The sequence below is a fragment of the Monodon monoceros genome, unplaced genomic scaffold (genome assembly GCF_005190385.1).
Source record: "Monodon monoceros isolate NGI ecotype Baffin Bay Population unplaced genomic scaffold, NGI_Narwhal_1 Super_Scaffold_11, whole genome shotgun sequence".
Classification (NCBI taxonomy): domain Eukaryota; kingdom Metazoa; phylum Chordata; class Mammalia; order Artiodactyla; family Monodontidae; genus Monodon; species Monodon monoceros.
In genome coordinates, this window is record NW_021703767.1 from 59326880 (window position 1) to 59352797 (window position 25918).

The 25918-nt window shown below is 41.3% G+C and overlaps 1 protein-coding gene across 5 annotated transcripts in view; it reads left to right on the forward strand.

Moving 5' to 3' along the window:
* BOC (BOC cell adhesion associated, oncogene regulated) overlaps positions 1 to 25918 on the forward strand; it is a 244718-nt gene that overhangs the window by 50279 nt on the left and 168521 nt on the right. For all 5 annotated transcript variants that reach the window (XM_029215119.1, XM_029215124.1, XM_029215125.1 and 2 more), the window contains one exon: positions 4124 to 4225. The gene's annotated coding sequence lies outside the window, so the exon portion shown is untranslated. The remainder of the gene's footprint in view (positions 1 to 4123; positions 4226 to 25918) is intronic.

The following is a 25918-nucleotide window of genomic DNA, read 5'->3' on the forward strand; positions in this document are numbered from 1 at the left end:
GCCCATGAAAACCATAATGCAGCCCTGCCTGCTTTCTTAAATAATCTAGAAAGTGTATGGTGTGTAATTGCAATCCTTGCGTAGCACCACCTCCTCTTTCATTCATTTGGGGAGTTATATCATTCTAGAAATCCTTAAGTAGGGAACGTGCTTTTTTTGGCAGGCTGTTCTTTTCAGCTGACATAAAAGTTGATACAAATATATCTAAATACTCAGATATACAAATGTGACCAGATACTTAAAGCTTAATATTTACAAGCTATACCCAAGAATTGTGTACCCCAACTTGTCCATGGACATAGATTCATAAGCACCATGGGGCAGCCCTAGAACTTGCACTGTAAACATAATCACCAACACACACACACACACACACACACACACACACACACACACACTTCTCCAACAATAAAACAAATAGACAAGGAGCCAAGAAGATCAAATTACTATCCCATGAACAGTTAAAAAGAGAAAAATCCCAGATTTGCAGTCCAATCTGTGGTAGGTAAATAAAGGATCAAGAGGGGGTGGGAAAAAGAATAAGGCAGTGCAGATTGAGCCAATGCGTTTATTATTATTATTTTTCAAGGTCCAAGACCAGAGCAGTTATTAATGATGGCTCTCAGAGTCTCCCCAGTTAGGCATCCCCTGCTCTTTGAAGGATTCCAGATCTGTACAAGCCAGTAATAACATCAGATTTGAGCATTGAGTTGGGGGTCAAGACAAGGGGAGAAGGGGACGGGGTAAAAGCTCTGTGAGGGGATCCATGATTAAAAACAAGCTCAGGAACGGCTGAAAAGCCAGAAAGGAAACTATCTCCTTAATTGGACCCCTTTCACCTCTTTCTTTCCCCATTCCGCCAACAATTCTCCTCCCTCCACAGAATGTACCCAGGCAAAACATTTAAAAGGGATGATCTGCCCTGTTCTTCAAAGCCAAGTTATTTTTGGTTAATTGGGGGTGAAAATGTGAGGCAACCTCTGAGCAAAGATACCCTGAAGTCCTGCCTGTTTAGAATCAACAAATCCCAAACTCATACCGGTAAGAAGATGTATACTCATAATGGAGCCTCAGGCTTCAATATGATTCCTACAATATTCATTTATATGGAATGTTGGGAGATTTAGGTATTTTGGTTCACTAATTCATTCCACAAAGATATAATGCCACCTATTGAAATAATAATGATAATAATAAAGTGATAACTCTGTGCTTGTGCTAAGTATTTTATCTGCAGTGATCTCATTGAATCCTCACAGCTCCATGAATTAGGCACTGTTATTACAGAGAAGGAATTGTACAGACGAGGAAACTGAAGCTTGGAGATGTGAAGTAATTTACCCAAGATCTAGGAAATAGATCAGGTGCACTGTAACTCAGATCTCTCATTGTGTAGTTTACATTGTGGGTTTTTTTCTCATTACTATTCATCATTTAAGGTTCTTTCCAAATTTTAACTACTAGAAATAACATGGCAATGTACTCTTTGTACATAAAGTTTTTCTCTTATTCCTGGTCTTTTTTTTTTTTTAAGAAAAAATTCACAGGAGTAAGATGTCTGGATTAAATGGTTTAAATATTTGTTGACTCTCACTATGTATTGCCAAATTGTACTTTTAAAGGTTTTGCTCATTTACACTGGGAACCTCACCATACAAATGACCCATTTTTCTCAAATCCTTTCAGACACTGTCTGTTTACTGATGAGATTTGGCTGCTCTCTGGCCACCATTCCACGATCAATGGCAAAGGTTCTCAGGAATGCTATTTTAGTGGCCAGTAGCATCCCAAGGCTGTGAACATGCTGGATTATAACAGGCTGTATGAAGGCCATTACCTCTTACCTCATCTCCCATCTGTTGGCCAATACCTATAATTCCACCATTAGGGACTCATCCTTTTGGCTTAAGATTTAGAGTTTTCCTAAAATGTCCCCTGGAAGGTGTTACTTTTAAATGGCTATCAGTTATTTATATTCGGTTTTGAAGGAACAGAACCAGGTTATTTTGAGAAGGAAAGGAAGCCAGGGGACAGTGTTTGGAGTTCTGGGGGCATGGGGTGGGGAAGGGGATTTGGGGAGGGACTGAGAGCCAAGAAGAAAGGTGCGGGCTTCCCTGGTGGCGCAGTGGTTAAGAATCCGCCTGCCAATGTAGGGGACCCTGGTTCAAGCCCTGGTCCGGGAAGATCCCACATGCCACGGAGCAACTAAGCCCGTGCACCACAACTACTGAGCCTGTGCTCTAGAACCCGCGAGCCACAACTACAGAGCCCGTGAGCCACAGATACTGAAGCCCGTGCACCTAGAGCCCATACTCCACAAGAGAAGCCACCACAATGAGAAGCCCGCGCACCGCAACAAAGAGTAGCCCCCACTCGCCGCAACTAGAGAAAGCCTGCACGCAGCAACGAAGACTCGACGCAGCCAAAAATAAATAAATTAAATAAGTAAATCTATAAAAAAAAAAAAAAAGAAAGAAAGAAGGTGCAAGTCTGTTCCCTCCCCTACTAGCCAAGGGGACACTTTGTTTTTCCTCTCCAGTGTTGTGCATAGGAAGGTAGTTTTCATTTATTCCTTTATTCATTCATTCCACAAAAATTTTTTTGAGTGCTTAATATGATGTAGACAGCATTACAGGTGCTGGAGAGAGATACATCTGTGAACAAAACAAAGTCCTTGCCCTAAGGATTGCTTACGTTTTAGTGACAGGAGACAGTCAAACAAATAAACATATAATGTGTCAGGAAGTAATAATGCTGTAAAGTATTGTTTCTAAAGAGGAAAATTGTCAGAAGCCAGTCTCTGAGAAGGACTCCAGGGATAGATAATCTCCAGACTCAAGGATGTGGGGCGTGTATGTGAGACTGAGGGATATGGCAGGAAAACAAAAATTACAGACAAATCACTAGCAAACAAGGCAGCTTTCTGACTCTTATTAGACAGTACTCTAGACCCCCTTCATTTCTCCCAACAAAGATTCATGATTTTAGTCACCAGATCCCTCAATTGCTGTAAGAATGTGAAGGATGTGTGTAGGTAGGGTGCTATTGTTCTGTGTGTGGATCCAGTGTATTGTTCTATAGCGAGAGCAGCAGAGCTCTTTCAGGCTTCCCTCTGACAAGTGCCTGTGGTGAGAAGGCTGGAAAGCCTTGGAAGTTAAGACTCTACCTAACCCGCTGCTGTGGAACTTGGGGCAGGCCCCTAACTGGTCTGCCCTGGGCCTCAATCAAGCCCAATTAAGCAAAGCGAGGAGTTTAGACTCTAGAAAGAAGGTCTCCATGGTCCCTTCCAGCCCTGGTCTTTGTCTTCTACCTCAGCTTGCATTTCTGCCTGTGAGCCTTCCAAGTAAACAGCAGGATTAATCCATCAGCTCAGCTGGGCTGGGAGAGGAAGGGAAGCAGGCAGAAGAAGTATCAATGGTATTGCACTCCAGTGAGCACTGAAGAGGTTCCATTCACGGACCAACAAAACCTGGGAGAAGCCTCAGACTTAATCTGCCAAGGAGGCTCCAGCAGTAGGAACAAAGGAAATCAAAGCCTTATTTGGCAATCCAGGCACAGCTTCTGTGTTCTCCCTGAGACCTGAGCCCACCAGCTCCCCCAGTGCACGTGCGCACACGCGTGCGCGCGCGTGCACGCACACACACACACACACACACACACACACACACACACACACACACACTGTGGGATTACAGGTTTCCAGAAGGAAAGGGGAAGACAAAGAGGCAAAGACACGGCACCTGAGGAGTTAGGTGATAGCTGATATAAGAACCTCATTTTAACTCTACCTTTTAGACCAGGTTGTAGGAGCACTTGTAGTTTAATTTTATAAAATTAAGATCCTTTTTACACTTAAAAACCAAGGAGCACTTTGATGAGGTTCAAAATGAAACTGTTGCATGGACTTCTGCATGAAACCTTTTAGGGTCCTGAAGTAATTTACGTTTCTTAACACATTATGGCGGTTACAATACTTTGTGCCTTTCCACAGAACCTCTAGCTAGGCATTTTAAAAAATATTCCGACACCTTTCTAGTGAAGTAGGTTGGGATTATGCATAGTCCCATTTTATAAGTGGGAAAGCTGAAGTCGTGTTTCTTATGGCTGCCTATTATGTCTACAGCATCCTGCTGCAGTCACCTGGGCCAGCTTCCTCACCAGACATGATCCTTGACTTTGAATGGATGGTGGTGAGAATGAGCAGAGTGCTATCACCCTTCCACAGGTAAGTCCCAGAAAGAGGACGGGCAATTAGGATGCCACACAACAACGAGTATCTTTCCTGGTTGGGGAAATAAGGACATGATGCTACCCCTCTCCATGCTAATCTAAACGCCACACTCTGTCTTTGTCAGCTGCTGAAAGTATCTGGGAGATTATATTGTTAGGATGACCCACAAAATTAAATAATCACTTGTTTTTGTTTTGTTTTGTACTCATATGTTTTTCTTCATTTGACCTTCTGCTGCCCCGTGCTATCATAAGTTGCATCTTTCTGAAGGCAAGTCTAAGTTTGCATACATTGGTATGGATAAGTAGCATTTCAGCTTATAGGCATTGTCTTTAAAAAGCAGCTGGAGCAGTCTTTTGTGGGGTCTTCAACTAAGATATTTGCTAAATAACTTTGGGGCAAATATTTTTGCCTGAAAGCCTAGTATAAAAATGAAAAGAATTCTGCAAGCAAGGAATTTAGCTTATTGTGTTCAGTTATTTTTCCACAAGGAATAGGTGAGGGATGTGAGGTTAAAAATTATTGTTGAGTTATGACCAGTAGGTGACAGACGTGGTTTCTTTTTTTAAAATATGATACCTGTGGCCACAACTGATTATAGGAAAAACCATGGAGATGTTTCTCGTGGGTTCAGCCATTTTCCTTTTCTGTGCTCCTCTCCCTACTAGTGGTTTGTTTTTACCTGTGAATTAGGTGGCCCTTATCATTCCATCAAGATGTCCTTGATCTTTGCCCTACACTTTGATGTTTCCCCTGAGTAGCATCTCTCGGAGCAAACCCATTTCCCCACTTCATCAATAGTTTCCAGTCCAGGTTTGACTTCTTGATAATTGGACAATTTCAGGTATATCCCCAGAACAGGGAACTTTGGGGGCCAAAGAGCCTCCATGCAGCACTCCTCTCCAACTCTCCATGGAGGGTCTGCTCATAGGTTGAGTCTGGCCCCTTCAGACCTCTCTTCTCCACTATCACAGAAGCAGTCAAGACTCTTAGCCAGGCTTGTGAGCAAAACAAAGGAAGCTGTTGCAGTTGTAAAACTATTTTGAAGCTCTTTGTGGAAAAAGAACTTCTGGTGGCCCTGTTGCTCCCTAAGAGCTCTCCTCCCACTCTCAGTGGTGTGAGTGTAAATTTTCCAGAAACCTCCAGGCCTCTTCATATCACAAGTCTCACCTTCCCACTCAACTCTCTTCCTAGGTGAGGACTTAGCCTCTGCAGACCTGCGAGCCCTATAGTTGACCTCCCTGCCCCCACATACAAAGTTACTTCCTGCTTTGGTTGCATCTATTATTAGAAGGGATTAGAGGTGTTTTGCACCAGTGGCACATGGTGGGCACAGTGTATATGTTGGCAGAGTCGAACAGACTACCAAGAAAGGGACATACCCTTCTGCCATAAAACTCCAATAGAAGGTGGCTTGCGTCTGAGACAGTGACCCTCAAAGGGTGGTCTAAGGCTCACAGCAGGCAGGAAGGGACTTGTGAGCCTTGAAAGGGTTAAAGTATGTCTTTTGTGGGGAAGGATGGAGCTTCATGTGGTAGATGATGAGGTAAGTGAGCCATGCGGCTTTTTGCCATAGTCAAAAAAATTTGAGGGGGCTTCCCTGGTGGCGCAGTGGTTGAGAGTCCGCCTGCCGATGCAGGGGACACGGGTTCGTGCCCCGGTCCGGGAAGATCCCACATGCCGCGGAGCGGCTGCGCCCGTGAGCCATGGCTGCTGAGCCTGAGCGTCCGGAGCCTGTGCTCCACAACGGGAGAGGCCACAACAGTGAGAGGCCCGCGTACCAAAAAAAAAAAAAATTTGAGGGCTTCCCTGGTGACGCAGTGGTTGAGAGTCCGCCTGCCGATACAGGGAACACGGGTTGGTGCCCCGGTCCGGGAAGATCCCACATGCCGCGGAGTGGTTGGGCCCGTGAGCCATGGCCGCTGAGCCTGCGCGTCCGGAGGCTGTGCTCCGCAACGGGAGAGACCACAACAGTGAGTGGCCTGCATACCGCAAAAAAAAAAAAAAAAAAATTGAGAACATTGGATAAAAGTACAGTCATGCCAGGAAGCAAAGGGATGGCCATTGTCTTTGAAAAGTGTCTTCTGCTGCACCTGAAAATGGGCAGCTCAGCCTACGACACATAGGGATGCAGAGAAGGTCCACAGATGGCCTTGACCTCAGAGACTCATCACCATCCTTTCACGTTCTGAATCCTGACTCTCCTGACATCACTAGAATAGCATTCCCCACCCCCAAAAGCTGAAACTCCAAGGCTGTGTGCATCCAGATATTACACACACACACACACACACACACACACACGCATGCACGCACACGCGCACGCACGTGCACACACATGTTGCCAATTTGTTAATTAACCCTGATAAATACAACTGATAAGAGTACTAGTTATTCCCTTTGGCCTGATCAGATCATTCCTTCAGAATGAAGGATGTAAGTTGAGTTTCAGAAGCGTCTCTCCTTGAAGAAGCTTTAGGCACTCTCACAAGGTCAGGGGCCAGGAAAACCTCTGTCCAGGATAGTGCCTCTGCAAACTTGCTTTTCCTTGACTCTTAAAGCTGATCGTTTTCCTCTCCCCACTCTACTTCCCAGAGAGATGTGTTCTGTTCAGAGGGGTTCTTCAAACAGCGTGCACTCAATTGGTTGGGTTCTGAGTACTGTCCTACTACCTGCTTCCCTGAATTTTCTCCTAGTTCACCTTGATTGGTATCTTAGGTATTCCTAAGCTTTTGACTCACATATTTAGGGATGATATCGTGATTTACTTCCACAGGTGGCTAAACACATCCATTGTGTATGGATCTTAGTAGTTTCACTCTTACAGGGAACTATATTTCCAAGGTCTTAGAACACATCTTATTGTGGTCTCTAGGCCCTACAGTGTCTTCTAGTCCTGTGATCTGTTGGTAGGAGCAAATTCTCCCCAAGTTACAGCTCCTGAGTCACAGCTCCTGAGTCACAGTGTCCAGAGATGGACACTGAGTTCATGTAGTCCTTCTACCATCCCTTCTCTGACTTAGGCATTCGCCTTGACCTCTTCAGTGAAGCTGGCTCTAGGCATTCTTCCCACACAGCGCAGAAAGAATTGAGATGAGAGATGGCTGAGTCCCTTAACAGCAACTTTTTGTACAGCAGAGGAATCAAATAAGAGATGAAAAAGCAGCTGCAAGTAAGTATGTGTGACCTGGGCCCTCAAGCAGGACAGGGGGCTGAAGTTTAATTGTCCTCTCTCTGGATCAGTTTATTGGTTGTAGCTTTCAGGATGGTCCCAGCTCCTGAAGTCTCACTCACTTAGCAAACATCTACTAGTAGCCTCCAAGCTTCACGGCACGGAGTGTGGGCGTAGGATGCATAAAAGATGAACAAGACATGGTGCGTGCACTCCAGGAACTCACAGTCTAGTGAAGGCAGGAACGCTGGCTTTCTGGCAAGTGGTTCCTGGAATAAGTTATGGGATAATAACAGGCAAGAAGGACAAGGAACATTTGGAATTGCCTGGAGAGGCATCCACCCTTGAAATCCTTCCTGCAAGCACAAGGCTGGTTTTCTGCACTGGAAGCTGCGCTCCCCTTCTTCCTCCTTCTCCCTGCCCTCCAGCTCTTTCCTCCCTGCCTGAGTCTGACTGTTCTCCCCGCCTGAAGGCTGAGGCGCTGCTTCACGGGATGAGTCATCCCCACCTGTCCCCACACATAGAGGGGCACCCCTCCATGAAAGGAACAGGGATCTTCGGAGTAAGCTCAAGTTTGGGCCAATATATTTACTTACTTTAAAGAGGTTAAAGAGTGAAAACTCTTATTTGAATGTGAGTGAGCTTCGACACTCCTTTTTAAAGCACAGGGATATGGTAAATTTTTTAAAATGTACCTACCCTGGTATCATGAGACCCCCAGGGCTAGAAACTATGGACTAGTGAATGAGAAAAAGCTAGGAAGTAAACTAGCCTCATTTAAAAAGCTGACAAGGAGAGTTGTATTAATTTTAGCTAAAGTAAGTTCCAAAACCAAGTGAAATGTTCCAAGAACGGGCATCCCTACAGATTCTATTGTTCATAAAATGGTAATCCAAGACATTATGAATTTGACAAATATTTAGTGTCAGTCACCTTAGTGAGCACTGGAAATACTGAGCAAGTCAGTCTCAGCCCTCATGGTTCCTTGATGATGTTTCTTCAAAGTAAAAGGCACAGCTTCCTAAAAGTTCTGTGCTCTCTCTTGCTCTCTCACTCTCTCCCCCACCTTTCTTTCTCTCCACCCTCTGCCCACTTTCTTTCTGTCTCTCTCCCTCTGTCTTCCTCTCTTTCCTCACACTGGTGATAGTCATGGGCAGAGTCTGTTGGCAACAACCACAATGACATCCAGGCACTGTTTTTATCATCTGCACTTTGCTGTGTGGTTGTATCAGTCAGGATAGACTAGGTTATGCTATAGTAACAAACAACTCCAAAATCTTAGTGGCTTAAAACAACAAAGATTTAGTTTTCACTCAAGTCACGTATGCATCACAAGTCAGCAGGGATCTTTGCTTTTGTAGTCACTTAGAATCCCAAGCTGATGGAGCAGCTACCATCTTGAGCGTCACTGGTGATTGTGCCAAAGATAAAAGAATGGTCTGGAAAGTCTCAGAAACAGGCTCCAGGCCCCAGCCAGGAAGAGTTACATGTCACTTCTGCACAAAATTCAAAGGCGATATAACTAGTCACAATACCCAATTCAACCATAAGAATCCAAGAAGTTTAATCTTCCTCTGTGACAGAATTGAGGAAAATGAAATATTTGGCAAATAGTACTAGTGACTACCACAGTGGTGTGTAGTAGATTTGATAGGTGCTGACCCAAACCCTAAGATGCTAGGCCACTGGGCAATTTCGACCTCATCATAGTGAATTCTGCCTCCTCAGCCTCAAAGGAAAGTAGGAAAAGCACAATTCCCACTAGGTTCTTGGAGTAGTCTGATTCCAGGGTGACCTTTCATGCCACTCTCCAGCCATATAGTTACACACACACACACACACACACACACACACACACACACACACAGTGGAGATAAGGGAGGTGGGGGGGACTAGAGTAATGAGATGATCAAATGCGGAGTTTTCAAAATCAGACAGAGCTGGGTTTGCATCCTGCTTTCACCACTTACTGCCCATGTGAACTTGGGCAAATTTCTTAACTCTTCTGTGTCTCTCTTTCCTCATCTGAAAAATGGGACTAATAATGCTTAACTCCTAAGTTTATTGTTGGGATACACTGAGAGAAATTATGTAAATCCCTTAGCCCAGTGCCTGGTAACTGACAAGTCCTCCATAAGTAAGAACCATTATTGTTAGTGTTAGGATTGGAATAATAAGCAAATATCAGTGCAATGTCGAAAAGATATCATGTAGCAAATCTGAAGGATATTTAAAATTTTTTGCCTTTTCCTTGAGATGCTCTACTAAGTGTCAAGAAAAGGAGTGTGGGAGAGATGTGCCCAAATAACAACAAATAACACGCATGGAGAAGTCAGTGGTGTGATACAGTGGATACACCATTTCCCAACATACAGTGCTTGGGGGTTCTATGTATATAGCACTCCTAAATATCTCCTAAGGTTAACATGTCTACTCTAATCTTAGATATTTATTGAGAGCCTACTATACATAGATACCTTACAAATATTATTCCATTTAATCATTGTAATAAACCCATCAGCTCAGATTTGGATCCCCATTTTATGAATGGGAGCCTTTACAGCAGAGTGGGTAAGAGCATGGGCTCTGGTGTCAGACTGCCTGGATTAAAATCCAGACTCTACCAGCAACCATCTGCATGTCCTCAGGCAACTTACTTTACCACTTGTTCATCTGTAAAATGGGAATAATAACTGCATGTCACCAAGATGCTGTGTTAATTAGATGAGATAATGTATGTAAAGTGCTGAGCCCAGGGCTTGGCGTGTAATAAGGGCTCGATGGATGTTAGCTAGGATTACCAAATATGAGGAAATCAAGTCTCCAAAAACATAAGTCCCTTGCCTGAGATCACACGGTTAGTAATTAGGAAAATTTAAACTCTGGTCTTTCCAAATCCAAAGCACATGTGCCTTTGTTTAACCACATCATTCCATTATTTACACTCAAATAATTGCCCTTAGGACTGCATTAATCTTCTGAAATTTGGGTCAGGCAATCCTCAGGCACAGTTGAAAAAAAAGCAAGAAATTGTGCAGTGGGCAGACTCTGACAGTGGCAATAAGTAAATGGAGTCACTCTATTTTCAGTACTCATCCAGATTGGCTCCTAAAGATGCTTATACTCTAAGAAAGCGGAGATGGTACTTCAGAGTTTTAGATTACTAACTATTGAGTACCTGCATCCATCAGGCTCTGTGCTAGGTGATTTCCCTGTTTTCTTTTAATTGTCACACAGACCTGTGAAGGAAGTACATACTTATTGTCCTCATTTTACAGGAGAGGAGACTAAGATTTAAAAGCTTAAGTAACTTACCCAAGGTCACACAGGTGAAAAATAGCAAAGCCTCTGAAAGATGAATTAGGTTGAAAACAACCTTTACTAACTAAACAATGTAATCTCATTAAAAAAAAAAATTTTAGTCGGTATTTTCCCACATAATCACAGTAATAAATGATCATCATAGAAAGTCTGGAAAGTAGTGCAAAGTGCAAAGAAGCAGGAAAAATTATCCATGACTCTATCACCCAGAGTCAATCACTGTTAAGTCTTTTAGTATAGTTCCTTCAGATCTTTTCTCTATATTTCATTTTATTTTATAGTTGAGATCATACTGCAACAGTTTGTAATGTTATTTTTTAAGAGGCCAAGAATGAATTCAGTAGTCATTTCAAGTTAATATAATAAAATCTTTGGTTATAAGAATTCAGGGACTGATAATTATAGTTGCCATTTGTTGACTATTTCTGTATGTCTGGCGCCATGCAAAATAGTTTTAACTAAAGTATCTCCTTTTATCTAAACCTATAAAGTGGGTATTAAATAATCAAAACATCAGAATATTTATGTAACCAGTATTTTAATGCACTCCACTTTTTAAGAGAAAGAGGTAAAGGACGACAAATAAGCTGGTAGATCTTATTTAAAAAACCCAAACAAAAACACTGCCAGGCTGTGGCCTGTGGTCGCCATAAATTCTCTTCTGTTTTCCATCCCTTTTCTATCTGCAGCACAGTGAGGCTTGGTGTCCATGATGATGACCACAGTGATGATTCACAAGCATCACAGATTAAAGGAGTTTAACTATACTTCCTTCCCTTGGCTTATGCCTGGATAGGCCCACACTTGAGCAGCTCAGGTTACAGGACCACTCAGTGGACATCAGAAACAGGAAATGAACCACTTCTCCCTAATGTGGGCTGGGTCATGTTCCAATTTCCTCCTTTGGTCATCTTTGCTGGCTCTACCGTAGCCCTCTCATCCCTGTGATCTGAACTTCAGGACTGCCTTCTCTGTAACCCTCAGAAACTTCCTTAACTAGACACAGACTGGGTGGAAAATGGTAGCTGGACTACCTTTGCGGGGAGTGGTTGCCCTGTGGGACAGGAAGAAAAGAAAGGAGAGAAAAGTCTCTTTGAGATTAAGGAAAGTGCTCTCAGCATTAAAATCTGAAAATAGCCTCCATGTGGTAAGAACACATGACCCCTAAGGGTCCTAAAGGGAGATGGTAGGGGAGGCTGTGGCTGCAAAGATGCTACAGGTCAGGAGTGGACTTTCAACGTTTGCTATTTTATATGTTTAAAGACTAGGTCTGTTTTGTTAACTGAACTTGCTAATAGCCACCACTTGAATTGCTGCTTCCAGCTCTGTTTGTTTTAAATAAGGAGATTCAGCCAGTAATAATGGGAGGAGCTGCAAATGACTGCCCCAGTTGGGAAGTGCCTGCTTGTTTTTCCATCTCCCTGGGCATGCAGATGCGCAGGCCACACTCACAGACCCACACATCTGAGGAGATAGCCCGAGGGAGCCCTCGATATGTATATTTATATAGGAGGTGTGTGTAAGGGGGCACTCAAGTATCAAAATACTTAGGTAACTGTGGGTGAAAAGAGAAGTTATGTTGCAAGAATTTAAATATACCATGTCTCATATATTTATTTCTTTCTTCATTCATTTGACAAACCTTCATTGAGCACCTACTGTGAGAAGCACTGTGTGTTTGCTGTGAGACATGCTATTATTTCTAAAAGATGGGCCTTTATTCCTCTCCCTTCAGAAGCTTACCATCTGATGGGGGTACTATCTGATCATCCACTAAAGCGTACAAGTCACCCACCGTGAGCGATAATGTAGGATAAATGCCTTAGGAATGATAATGAAGATAGGTGCTGTAGGAATCCAGAGAAGTAAATGTTCACTGCTGGCTCAGACGAAGAGAGGTGGAGAGGGAAGAGGTGGTCTAGGAATTGAACAGCAAATCTCCAGAGGCAAAGAAAAAGGTATAGCACACTGAGAGTCGCAAGCAGACTGGTTTATCTGGAGAGTAATCACATGGGAAAGTGTATTGAAATGAAATTGGAAGCTAGGGGTCAGATTGGGAAGTACCTCTCAAGGTCTCAGAAATTCAAGAGATAAGGGTGATGTTAGAGCAGAGAACAGCTCTTCACTTTCTGAGTGTCTGCTAGGCCAACAAGCCATCACTCTGTGTGAAGGAAATAAATTCATATGGACTGTGTCAAAGTTGTGGAAAACATAGCCTCAGAATAAAAGATAGCTCTTTAAATTGAACCAATTAAGAAAATTAAACTATGCTTATTTTTTTCGCCATGGCCCAGTGGAAAGGTCATCACAGCCATTGATATGGCTAAGTTTTCCTTATTCCAACTCCAAGCTCACCAAAGAAGCCTACAACCATCATGTAAGTCCATAGGAGAAGAAGGCTACCTTGGTGAGTTAGCTGCCACCCTGGCCTTGCACGTTAGTCTATTTAGAGCTCTGCTAGCATGAATGTGTCCTGAAGTGGAATCTGCTCTTAGGCCACTGGCCAAATCACGTTTCTGAATCTTCAAAGCTTAAGACTAGGGACTTCCCTGCTGGCGCAGTGGTTAAGAATCCACCAGCCAATGCAGAGGACACGGGTTCAAGCCCTGGTCTGGGAAGACCCCACGTGCCTCGGATGCAGCTAAGTCCGTGCACCACAACTACTGAGCCTGCGCTATAGAGCCTATGCTCCGCAATAAGAGAAACCACCGCAGTGAGATCCCTGCACACCGCAATGAAGAGTAGCCCCCGCTCGCCGCAACTAGAGAAAGCCCATGTGCAGCAACGAAGACCCAACGCAGCCAAAAATTAATTAGTTAATTAATTTTTTAAAATAAAAAAAAAACCCAAAACTTAAGACTAAACCCTGGACCTTGCTGAATTCACCAAGGTAAATGGCCCTTTCTTGAGTCCCATTTGGGCAGCTCACCAGATTTCCCTCTGGGCCTCCTGAGAGAGTACCTCATCATTCAAGATACCCACAGTTTTGGTTAATGGAAAAGTTTAGTTTATAGACTTGACTGTGCACGGCATATGTAAATCATCAAGAAGTGAATAGAATAAAATAGGCTTACACTAAAAGACCCTAAATGTTTTTTTTTTTGATGATTCAAGAACTACTTCATCAAAAGACATATCCAGAATATATCAGAACTCTTAAAACACAACAGAAAACAAATAACCCAATGGAAAAAAAATTGGGTAAGATAATTGAACAGGCACTTCACCAAAGAGACTATTTGGATGACAAGTGAGCACATAAAAAGTTGTCAAACAGCACTAATCATTAAGGAAATGCTGATTAAAACCAGATGAGTTACCACTTATTATTATAATGGCTAAAAAAAAAGCACTGACAATGCCATGTGCTGACAAGGATGCAGAGCAACTCGAACTCTAGGCATTGCAGGTGAGAAAGCAAAAAGGTTTGCCAGTTTTTTTAAAAGTTAAACATGCACAAACCATATGACCCAGCAATTCTGCTCCTGGATATTCACCCTAGTGAAATGAAAATTTATTTTCACATGAAAATGTGTACATGCATGTTTATAGCCACTGTAGTCATAATCACCAAAAACTTGAAACAACCCCAATGCCCTTCACTAGGTGAGTGGGTAAACAAAAGCTACTTCAGAATTTTACAGTACTTTGGGGGAAAGAAACATTATGATCAGTTAGTGTCATGAGGTGGTACCATAGGAGGAAAATGGTCATATGTTTTCTTCTACTTATTAAGATTCCAGATAAAGTGAGGATTTTATGCTACCACAAACATCAGAAAATGTGCAAGCTGTTCATTGACGCTTGTGTTAACCATGCTGTGTATGAGTTCCCTGTGCCTAAGCATATAGGTATTGAGTATGAAATGTAGGGGTTTTGGGGGATTTTTTCAGATTTTTTTTTGATGTGGACCATTTTTAAAGTCTTTATTGAATTTGTTACAATATTGCTTCTGCTTTATATTTTGGATTTTTGGCTATGAGGCATGTGGGATCTTAGCTCCCTGACCAGGGATTGAACCTGCATCCCCTGCATTGGAAGATGAAGTCTTAACCACTGGGCCACCAGGGAAGTCCCTGAAATGTAGGTTTTGAAGGAGCAGAAGGGTGAAGTATTTGAGTGGGAGGAGCAAGAGAAGGTCTGCGTGTAGAATAAATGAAGGAGTCTCTGTTTGTCAACGTTGACTTCAACCCCAGGACCAAAGTGAGGCAAGTGCCTGCATATGTGTTGTATTAAAAAACTTTTAAAATTACGGCTTAAAATCACTGAGTGTCTTTGAAAACTGGTCTCTTTGGGGGTGCGGGGGGCTACTGTATTTAGATGAACTCAAGAGAGTTGACAAACTTAAAGAATTGGGAGGGCAGGAGATAGTGCCAGAGGAAACTAACTCCTCATATCAGTGGAGTCTTTGATATTTGCTGTCCTGTGTACCCAGGCACTTGACTTGTGACCCATCCTCTCCACTCTGAAGCAGCAAAAGTTCTTTTGTTGCAAATCTATCTCTGTATTCCAAAAAGTGCTTCATTAGGGGTGGGGAAGCCACTAACTGAATTAAGTGAGACATAAGTTTACCAGCAGGTGGCAATAGAGGTAATTGTGTCTCCGGAAAGATTAAACTCGTATTACTTTATAAACCGGAGATGGGAATCTTCAGAACTTGATTGGGCCCCAACTTCACTTCCTTCTGCCTTACACTAGCGTTCTATGAGTTGGAATTGTTCAAGCCAAAATACTGTATCCAGATATATAACCTTTTCCTCACTGAGCTGCTGCTGCACTCTGATTTCTGAATGGCTCCTCCTCTAAGAGTTTGATGCTTTTAGTTGAAAAATTAGAAATAATGGCAAAATCATGTTTAATATCATAAATTAGATTTGTTCGTGGTTTAGGGAAGCTCAAAAAGGTGAAATAAAACACTGCTTTCAAATATAACCTCCTGATACTATTAAGTAAGCTAACCTAAACTCTCAAAGAGCAAAGATGAAGCAATCAGACTGCTTTTGAATATCAAAGGGCCATTAGGTTCCTAAGTGAATTCCTCTGACCTTTCTTAATTCCTTTCACACAGGAGAAAACCCGTAGTTTTCAATGGAAAAATAAACTTTTTATTTACACACAATAATTTCAAAGGCCAGTGGAACAAGATAGTGTGCTGTGAAGCCCATGTCTCCATGGACAGCAAAGTGTTGCAAGAATGTTTCACCTGACTATCCTTACCCGAAAACTTACCAACTGTCTGTACTTCTTCCTGTTTCGCCAGCTTTCTCTGATTCTCTCTTCTTCTGGAGAGGTTCCTAAGCTCCTAACTCCTAGTTTCATCCTCTACAATCTCTCTGTTCTCTTGTGGTTCTTCACGCCCTTTATTTATTTATTTTTTACAATCTCTCTCTCATGACTGAGAGGAAATTTGGAATACATGATTTAGAAAAATAAAAACTATTATTGCTATATTTCTTGGTAAGGCTCATTCAATTCCATGATATTTTTAAAAATCAGAAATAAATTACTTTTTCAATTATTTAACTTAAGTTTTTAAATAAACACATTCATGTGATTCAAAATTCCAATGATCCGAAAGGGTAAAAATGTTTCTCTTACCCCTTCTCCCAGCCACACAGTTCTCTTTGGAAGAACCTAATGCTACTATTTTCTGATAAATATTTCCAGAGACATTATAGGCATATACAAGCAGTTAAACGTGTATATGCATCTGTATGTATGTATATATGTGTATTTATACATTCTTTATTTTTCTTTGTTTTTACACAAATCATAGCATACTTTATACAAAAGCACCCTGCTTCTTCTTTTTTTTTTTTTTTTTTTTTTTTACTTAGCTGAGTATCTTGGCAATCATTCCCTATCAATCCAGAAACAATTCTGCTATGAATAACCTTGTTCATATGTCATTTTTCACATAGGAGCATATGTATGAAGGATAAATTCCTAGAAGCAGAATTGCTGGGTTAAAGGATATGTGCATTTGTAAGTTTAATAAGTATTGCAAAACTGCCCTTCTTAGAATCTGTAACCCCAGCGATATGAGAGGGCCTGTCTTTCTGCCTTCTCACCACCCAGGCCTGCTCATTGCTCTGTTTTTCACCATTCTTCTATTCTTACTTTTCTTTCTATATGAACTTTAGGATCAACTTTTGTCCCAAAGAAACATCATGTAGGAATTTTTATTGGAATTGCATTAAATGTATAGGTTGACTTAGGGAGAATAGATATCTTTATGATGTTGAGTCTCTTCACAGATGCCTTTCATTTGATAAAGGGTTCATTTCCAGCCTTAGTAGCAATTGGATATTTTCTTCATAAAAAGCTTACACATTTCTTCTTAAGTTCATCCCTTGATGTTTTTATTTTTATTGCTGCTGTTTTCAATGGGATCTTTCCTTGTATCTCTTCTGAGTGGTTGCTATTATATAGCTTTGATTTTTGTACCCAGTTTGTATCTCACCACATCAGTGAATTCTCACATTATTTGTAACAGTCACTTAAGTTTTGGGGGTATATAACCATATTGTGACTCAACAATGATAATTTTATCTCCTTCTTTCTATTGTGTATGCCTCTCTTGTGGACTGAATGTGTCCTCCAAAAATTTATATGTTGAAGCCCCTAACCCCCAGTGTGGCTGTATTTGGACAGGGGGCCTCTAAGGAAATAATTCAGGTTAAATGAAGTCATAAGGGTTGGGAGAGCCCAGATCCGATAGGATTAGTGTCTTATCAGAAGAGACACCAGAGATCTCTCTCTCTTTCTCCCTTCACCATGTGAGGACAATGAGAAATCAGCCATCTGCAAGTCAGGAAGAGAGACCTCACTAGGACCTGACCCTACTGTACCTTGATCTTAGATGTGTAACCTCCAGAACTGTGAGAAAATAAATATGTTGTTTAAGCCACCCAGTCCATGGTATATTTTTATGGCAGCCCTAGCAAACTGATGCAAATTCTATTTTCCTTATTTTGTTAAGTGTATTGGCCAGAGCCAGAACAATGTTAAGTAATAGTGATAATTGTGGACACCTTTCTCTTATTTCAGAATTGAGAGGGAATGTTTCTAGTGTTTGCCCATTAATGCTGCTTTGGGTTGAAAAAAATATATAATTATATTATGAAAGGAAAGCTGTTTCTATTTTCATTGCATTTTTCACTTATTTGCGGTATTTACTGAAAATTAACAAACAACATAGACTTGTCAAAGTACCTGATCAATAAAATAGGTGCTTCGATCATTATAAAGTTCAAGAGGAGTTTGCCAGGTAGGGATAATGTTTTCCAAAAGGACTTTGGCCACAGAAAAAATAATAGCCTATGTACAAGGGAAGGCTTCAGAACAGTGTGGAAACATACTGACCATGGTAAAACTTACTTACATCCATGAGATGAAGGAAGTTGTATGAAACCCATTTGCCATACAAATAAACTTGTTCATTAGGCAGTTTAAAATGTTTGGAACCAGTATGAACAGGCTTCCCTGGGTTATACTTTGGACAAGTGGGACAAGTGAGGTAGGCACCTTCTGCAGCCTTGTTAATGTTTACCCACCAATATGTATTCGTGAAGGCTATCATTTTATCAGTAGACCAATGGCTTAGTGCATGTTCAGTGGTAAGGAGTGAGAATTTAAAGTCTCCAGTAGGACTGGGTTGTTATTTTGTCCAAACCAGAACTTTCTCTTTTTATCAAACCATCAATTGCTAAATTAACAATCTTGTTTTTCCCTATCTGAGGCCAACTCTTAGTCTTCTCTAGGCAGTTTTTCTAAGTTATCATTTGGGGAAATATCCCTTTGGACCATGGCAGAGGTTTGGCTGCTGTGGGTCTCTCTAAGAACAGAATTCCTGAGATTGGTTCAAGATGGCAGAGTAGAAGGACATGCTCTCACTCCCTTACAAGAACACCACAATCACAAATAATTGCTGAACAATCATCGACAGGCAGACACTGGAACTCACCAAAAAAGATACCCCACATCCAAAGACAAAGGAGAAGCCACAATGAGATGGTAGGAGGGGCACAATCACAATAAAATCAAATCCCATAACTGCTGGGTGGGTGACTCACAAACTGGAGAACACTTATACCACAGAAGTCCACCCACTGGAGTGAAGGTTCTGAGCCACACGTCAGGCTTCCCAATCTGGGGGTCCGGCAACTGGAGGAGGAATTCCTAGAGAGTCAGACGTTGAAGCCTAGCGGGATTTGCTTGCAGGACTTTGACAGGACTGGGGGAAACAGAGACTCCACTCTTGGAGGGCACACACAAACTAGTGTGCTCATTAGGACCCACGGGAAGGAGCAGTGACCACATAGGAGACTGAACCAGACCTACCTGCTAGTGTTGGAGGGTCTCCTGCAGAGGCAAGGGGTGGCTGTGTCTCACTGTGAGGACAAGGACACTGGCAGCAGAAGTCCTGGGAAGTACTCCTTGGCGTGAGCCCACCCAGAGTCTGCCATTAGCCCCATCAAAGAGCCCAGACAAAGATACTACACAAAAAGAAACTTACACACCAATATCACTCATGAATATAGATACAAAACTCCTCAACAAAATACTAGCAAACAGAATCAAGCAACACATTAAAAGGATCATACACCATGATCAAGTGGGATTTATCCCAGGGATGCAAGGATTCTTCAATATAAGCAAATCAATCAATGTGATACACCATATTAACAAATTGAAGAATAAAAACCATATGATCATCTCAGTAGATGCAGAGAAAGCTTTTGACAAAATCCAACACCTATTTATGATAAAAACTCTCCAGAAAGTGGGCATAGAGGGAACCTACCTCAACATAATAAAGGCCATATACGACAAACCCACAGCAAATATCATTCTCAATGGTGAAAAACTGGAAGCATTTCCTCTAAGATCAGGAACAAGACAAGGATGTCCACTCTCACCACTGTTATTCAACAAATTTTGGAAGTCCTAGCCATGGCAATCAGAGAAGAAAAAGAAATAAAAAGAATACAAATTGGAAAAGAAGAAGTAAAACTGTCATTGTTTGCAGATGACATGATAATATACATAGAGAATCCTAAAGATGCCACCAGAAAACTACTAGAGCTAATCAATGAATTTGGTAAAGTTGCAGGATACAAAATTAATGCACAGAAATATCTTGCATTCCTATACACTAATGATGAAAAATCTGCAAGGGAAATTAAGGAAACACTCCCATTTACCACTGCAACAAAAAAAATAAAATGCCTAGGAACAAACCTACCTAGGGAGACAAAAGACCTGTATTGAGAAAACTACAAGACACTGTTGAAAGAAATTAAAGATGATACCAACAGATGGAGAGATATTCCAAGTTCTTGGATTGGAAGAATCAATATTGTGAAAATGACTATACTCCCCAAAGCAATCTACAGATTTAATGCAATCCCTATCAAATTACCAATGGCATTTTTTACAGAACTAGAACAAAAAAATCTTAAAATTTGTATGGAGACACAAAAGACCCTGAATAGTCAAAGCAGCCTTGAGAGAAAAAAACGGAGCTGCAGGAATCAGACTCCCTGATTTCAGACTATACTACAAAGCTACAGTATTCAAGATAATATGGTACTGGCACAAAAATAGAAATATAGATCAATGGAACAGGATAGAAATCCCAGAGATAAACCCACCCACCTGTGGTGAACTAATCTATAACAAAGGAGGCAAGGATATACAATGGAGAAAAGACAGTCTCTTCATAAGTGGTGCTGGGAAAACTGGACAGCTACATGTACAAGAATGAAATTAGAACACTCCCTAACACCTTACACAAAAATAAACTCAAAATGGATTAAAGACCTAAATGTAAGACCAGACACTGTAAAACTCTTAGAGGAAAACATAGGAAGAACACTCTTTGACATAAACCACAGCAAGATCTTTTTTTGATCCACCTCCTAGAGTAATGAAAATAAAAACAAAAATAAACAAATGGGACCTAATGAAACTTTAAAGCTTTTGCAAAGCAAAAGAAACTACAAACAAGCTAAAAAGACAACCCTCAGAATGGGAGAAAATATTTGCCACCGAATCAATGGACAGAGGATTAATCTTGAAAATATATAAACAGCTCATGCAGCTCAATATTAAAAAAAAAAACAACCCAATCAGAAAATGGGCAGAAGACCTAAACAGACATTTCTCCAAAGAAGAGATACAGATGGCCAAGAGGCACATGAAAAGCTGCTCAACATCAGTAATTATTAGAGAAATGCAAATCAAAACTACAATGAGGTATCACCTCACACCAGTTAGAATGGGCATCATCAGAAAATCTACAAACAACAAATGCTGGAGAGGGTGTGGAGAAAAGGGAACCTTCTTGCACTGTTGGTGGGAATGTAAATTGATACAGCCACTATGGAGAACAGTATGGAGGTTCCTTAAAAATCTGAAAATAGAATTACCATATGACCCAGCAATCCCACTACTGGGCACATCCCAGAGAAAACCATAATTCAAAAAGACACATGCACCCCAATGTTCATTGCTGTAATATTTACAATAGCCAGGTCATGGAAGCAACCTAAATGCCCATTAACAGATGAATAGATAAAGAAGATGTGGTACATATGCAATGGAATATTACTCAGCCATATAAAGGAACGAAATTGGGTCATTTTAGAGACGTGGATGAATCTAGAGACTGTCATACAGAGTGAAGTAAGTCCGAAAGAGAAAAACAAATATCATATATTAATGCATGTATGTGAAACCTAGAAAAATGGTACAGATGAACCGGTCTGCAGGGCGGAAATAGAGACACAGATGTAGAGAACAAACGTATGGACACCAAGGGGGGAAAGCAGCGGGGGTGTGGTGGTGGTGGTGGTGTGATGAATTGGGAGATTTTGATTGACATGTATACACTGATGTGTGTAAAATGGATGACTAATAAGAACCTGCTGTATAAAAAGTAAATAAAATAAAATTCAAAAAAAAAAAAAAAAAGAACAGAATTCCTTGTAGAAATATCAGCAAGGTGATTTGCATCAGGTTCCAGTGATTCAAGTTTAGAATTCCCTGTAATCTTAGTAATGGTTGAAGCAGCAGGTAAAAGTATTTCATTCAGTAATTCCTGAACATTGGGGCCATTTTAATTTAATTTCCACTGGAAACTTCCAGTACATTCCAAAAATCATGAGCTACTCTAAAATCATATCTACTCTCAGTATCAATATTGGTAGTTCTGTCCTTGACGAAAGTACAAGCCCAAGTAAAAGCGTGTAATTCAGCCCGTTGGACTGAGGTGGCCATAGGTAAAGATGCTGCCTGAACAACATCAAAAGGAGTTGCAATAGCATATGCAGCACAGTATTTGCCAGCATCACCTCTTAAGTAAGAACCATCAGTGCAGCATGTTCAGCATTACCCAAAGGCATTTCCTGTAGGTCATCATGAGGAGTCAGGAGGTGGTCTGTGAGCATTAAGCAGTCTTAAGTGACTTCATTGGTGACAGAGGGGAGAAGAGTAGCAGAGTTAAGGTTGTTACAACATAAAAGAGTTATGTGAGGAGCAGTTAACAAAAGGGCTTCATAGAAGGTGAGGCAGCTGACTGATAAATATTGAGGTTGATGAGAATTCTGGAGAATTTCTACTGCATAAGGTAGAAAAATAGTTTAAGGGGATCCCACAAAAATTTTCTCAGTGGCTTTAACCAAAAGGGCAGTGGCCAAAATGGCTCTAAGGTAAGGGGTGTATCCCCATGCCACAGGGTCCAGTTGCTGGCTATAAAACCCTATGGATCAGTGGTGGTCTCCATGTTTTGCAGTGAGTGTCCCAAGGGCATTCCTTTCCTTTTCATATACAAGGGCATTCCTTCCTTTTTCCTTTTGAAAAAGGAAAAAGGGAACCTAGTAATTGGGATGCCCAAGGGCAGGTGGGTTCATCAAACTCTCCTTCAAGGCCTTACAAACTATGTTGTCCGATTCTTCCCATAAAATTGGGTTGGGGTTGTTACTGTTTAGTAAAACATACAGAGCTTTGGCCATAGCAGAGAAATTTGGAATCCAATTTCAGCAATAACCAACTAGCCCAAGAAAACCTTGCAGTTGGTACTTAGTTTGGGGTTTGGGGAAACTTAGGATGCCATGAAGCCTGTCTGGATCTAGGTGTAGCCCTTGTTCTGATATCAGATGTCCTAAATATCAAACCTGGATTTGGGAAAACTGCAGTTTTTCTTAGGCGACCTTATGTCCCTTTAGGGCCAAAAGCTTTAGCAAGTGGATGCTGTCTTCCTGTGAGGAAGCTTGAGAAGGAGAGCAAAGAAGCAAATCATCCACATATTGCAACAAAGTAGAACATCTAGGGAACTTTATGTCATCCAGATCAGCCTTCAGGGTTTGTGAGAAGTAGAAAGGACTCTCAATAGAACAGTGAAGAATTACTGTCCAGGTGAATTGTTTTTCTTCCCAAGTGAAGGCAAAAAGGTATCTGCTAGCTTCATTAGCTGGAATGCTAAGGAATGCACTGCATAAATCAGTTACAGTAAAGAATTTACTTTCTTCGGGAATGGATGTTAGTAGAGTATGAGGGTTAAAAACAACAGGGTGTTGGACTTCCCTAGTGATCCAGTGGTTAAGACTCTGCACTTCCAATGCAGGCGGCACAGGTTCAATGTCTGGTTGGGGAAGTTCTGCACACTGCGCAGTGTGGGCAAAAAAACCCCAAAAAACAAAAAAACGTGGTGTTGAGGGATAACAATGTTGTTTATTGCCTAGAGGGCCTGGACAATCTAAACCCTCAGCCCTTGGGTTTTCTCACTGGTAAAATAATAATAGTATTACAGGGACTAGTACAAGGGTAATGAGGCCTTGAGCTTTGTAATCCTCTATTACAGGCTTTATGGCTTGAAGTGCTTTTTTACTTATAGGATATTGATTAATTCTAGGAAGAGGGTTTGAGGAATCTGTTTGAATCATGATGGACGGTGCACTATGAATTTTGCCAGTATCAGTTGGAGATTTTGCCCATATCAGTTGGTGATAGCTGATTCAAAAGGAACAAATGATCTGTGTTCTAGAATCAGCTTTAGTACTAAGAGACAGAACAAATAAAAGATGTCAAAGAGTCATATAATTCACCTGGTTGGTTACTTTGATGACTACTGTCAAATTCTAGAATTACTTCCCCCTTTGGGGAGAAAGAAATTCCAGTGTGACACTTCTCTACGAAGTCTCAGCCTAATAAACAGTTAGGAACAGAGGAACGAAGGAGAAAAGGGTATGCAGCTCTCCAAGGGCCTAAGCAAAAGGGAATAGGTTCAGAAACAGGAACCTCTTGAGGTTCATTAGAGATCCCCATGATTTAAACCGTTTTAGTACTTTGAGGCAGGGGCTGCTTTATAGTAATGGTGTTGAGTACCAAGAGTGTGGTTCTGGTGTCAGTCAGGACTGGAAGAGATTCATCCCCAATATGGAGATATGTTTCTTTAAGCCAATGAAGAGGGAGGATTAGAAAGAGCCCCTGTAGTTCTTTAGAGCCCTGTCACTGATAACTGGAAGGACATTGGAGAGGCTGATTAGAAGCCTGAAGGTGCCTGAAGCACTTAACATTTGTAACACTCTCTTCTACAATGTCCATGCTCTTTACAATAATAGCAGAAAATATAAGGCTTTTGGTTTCATTTAGCAGTCTTCATTTGCTAGAGTTGAAGATTAATGATTTTTGTGGCCTTCCTTTTAGGTGGCTCATCTAGAGTGTGAGAAAGCTATTTGCCAGATTAACTAAATCTGGAGTAGATATAGTTTCCCATTCCATCCTGGTCCTTTTTACTAGAAAGGAAAGGTCTCAGTTCAGCCCAGTAATAAACCTAAAGTTAAAAGCTACCTGGATAGAATCAACATTTGAAGGAAGACCAGAATCTGAAGTCAATAGTCATGAACAGGTTCAGATTGTGTGCAATCCTGAATTTTGTTCCAATCAACAAGCTTTGGAAAAGCCCTAGGAATTGCTTGATGAAGTCACCAAGCAATTGCCCAAGCCTGATATATAATAAGTAGTGGGTTGGTCTCCTGGTTATAATTTCTAGAGACCTTTCAGGATTTTCCCAATTAGTGGTTTTCATCGAATGCTGGGCCTGGCCTTCACCGACTAGCATATGAACTAGCTGATGTAAATAGGAGAAACCAGGTTGATAAGTTTGAATCATTATATTTAAATAGCTCAACAAATCTGTAAGGATCTTAAGTTATTTTGGGAAAATCTTGGACTATGGCTCGCAGTTCAGCTTTAGTCCAGAGAATATAAGAAAGTAAGAGTTTAGCCTCTAGATCCTCAGAAGGCTTAATTTTAAAGGGACAGGCTCTGTAAATTCAGAGGAAAAGGGAGTGGGGAGAGTTTCAGAGGAAAAGGGAAGTTTGGTGAGAGAATTAGTATAGGGAATCTGAGAGTACAGAGGAGGCGTAGGCAGCATAGAAAGAAAGGAAGAAGATGGTGCCAGAGGCGTTTCCTGAGAAAAAGAAACCAAGGAAGAGGAGCAGGAGGCCTTAGAAGCCATTTGATCTTTCTTTAATTTGACTCAGTTAAAGTCTTAATTTGTAGAGAGGCAATTTTAGGTTCCTGATAATATTTGGAAGGTTCAAAATATCAATCAAAATAGGCATTTCATTCAGTTCTGGAAATTTTAGAGCTATAGTGGTCCAATTCAGTTTTAAGAAAATTAAGTTTGGGAATTTCAAAAGTTCCCTATAATGGCTATTGATATTCTAAACTGCCTTCAGTTTGGTTGAGCCATTTAGTTAGAAATGTGCATGAGAAAGACCACAGTTTTTAAACATAAAATCAGCTGGAATCCCTGGGTTGGAGGGAACACCCTCAAAATATTTAGGTAACTGAGACCCCATCTCTCAGAGGTTTTTCTCTAGAGTAAAAGAACAGTTTTCAAACAGCTTAAACAGCCTACAGCTCAAACAGCTCAATTCAAACAACTTGCAACTGAAACAGCCTGCAGGCCTAATACCAGCCAGTTCTAAGGGAACAGCTTGGTCCTGGAGGGACCAGGCTGAAGACTTCTTAGCCAGTTCCCACAAAATAGCTGCTTTTCCAAAGGAATGGGCTTCTCAGCTAGTTTCAGTTGAAAGAGTCTGATCTCAAAATCAGACCAAGTGCCAAACGAGTACTTGCATACAGACAAGGCCTTAATCAGAAAGGACAAAACCCTAAAATAG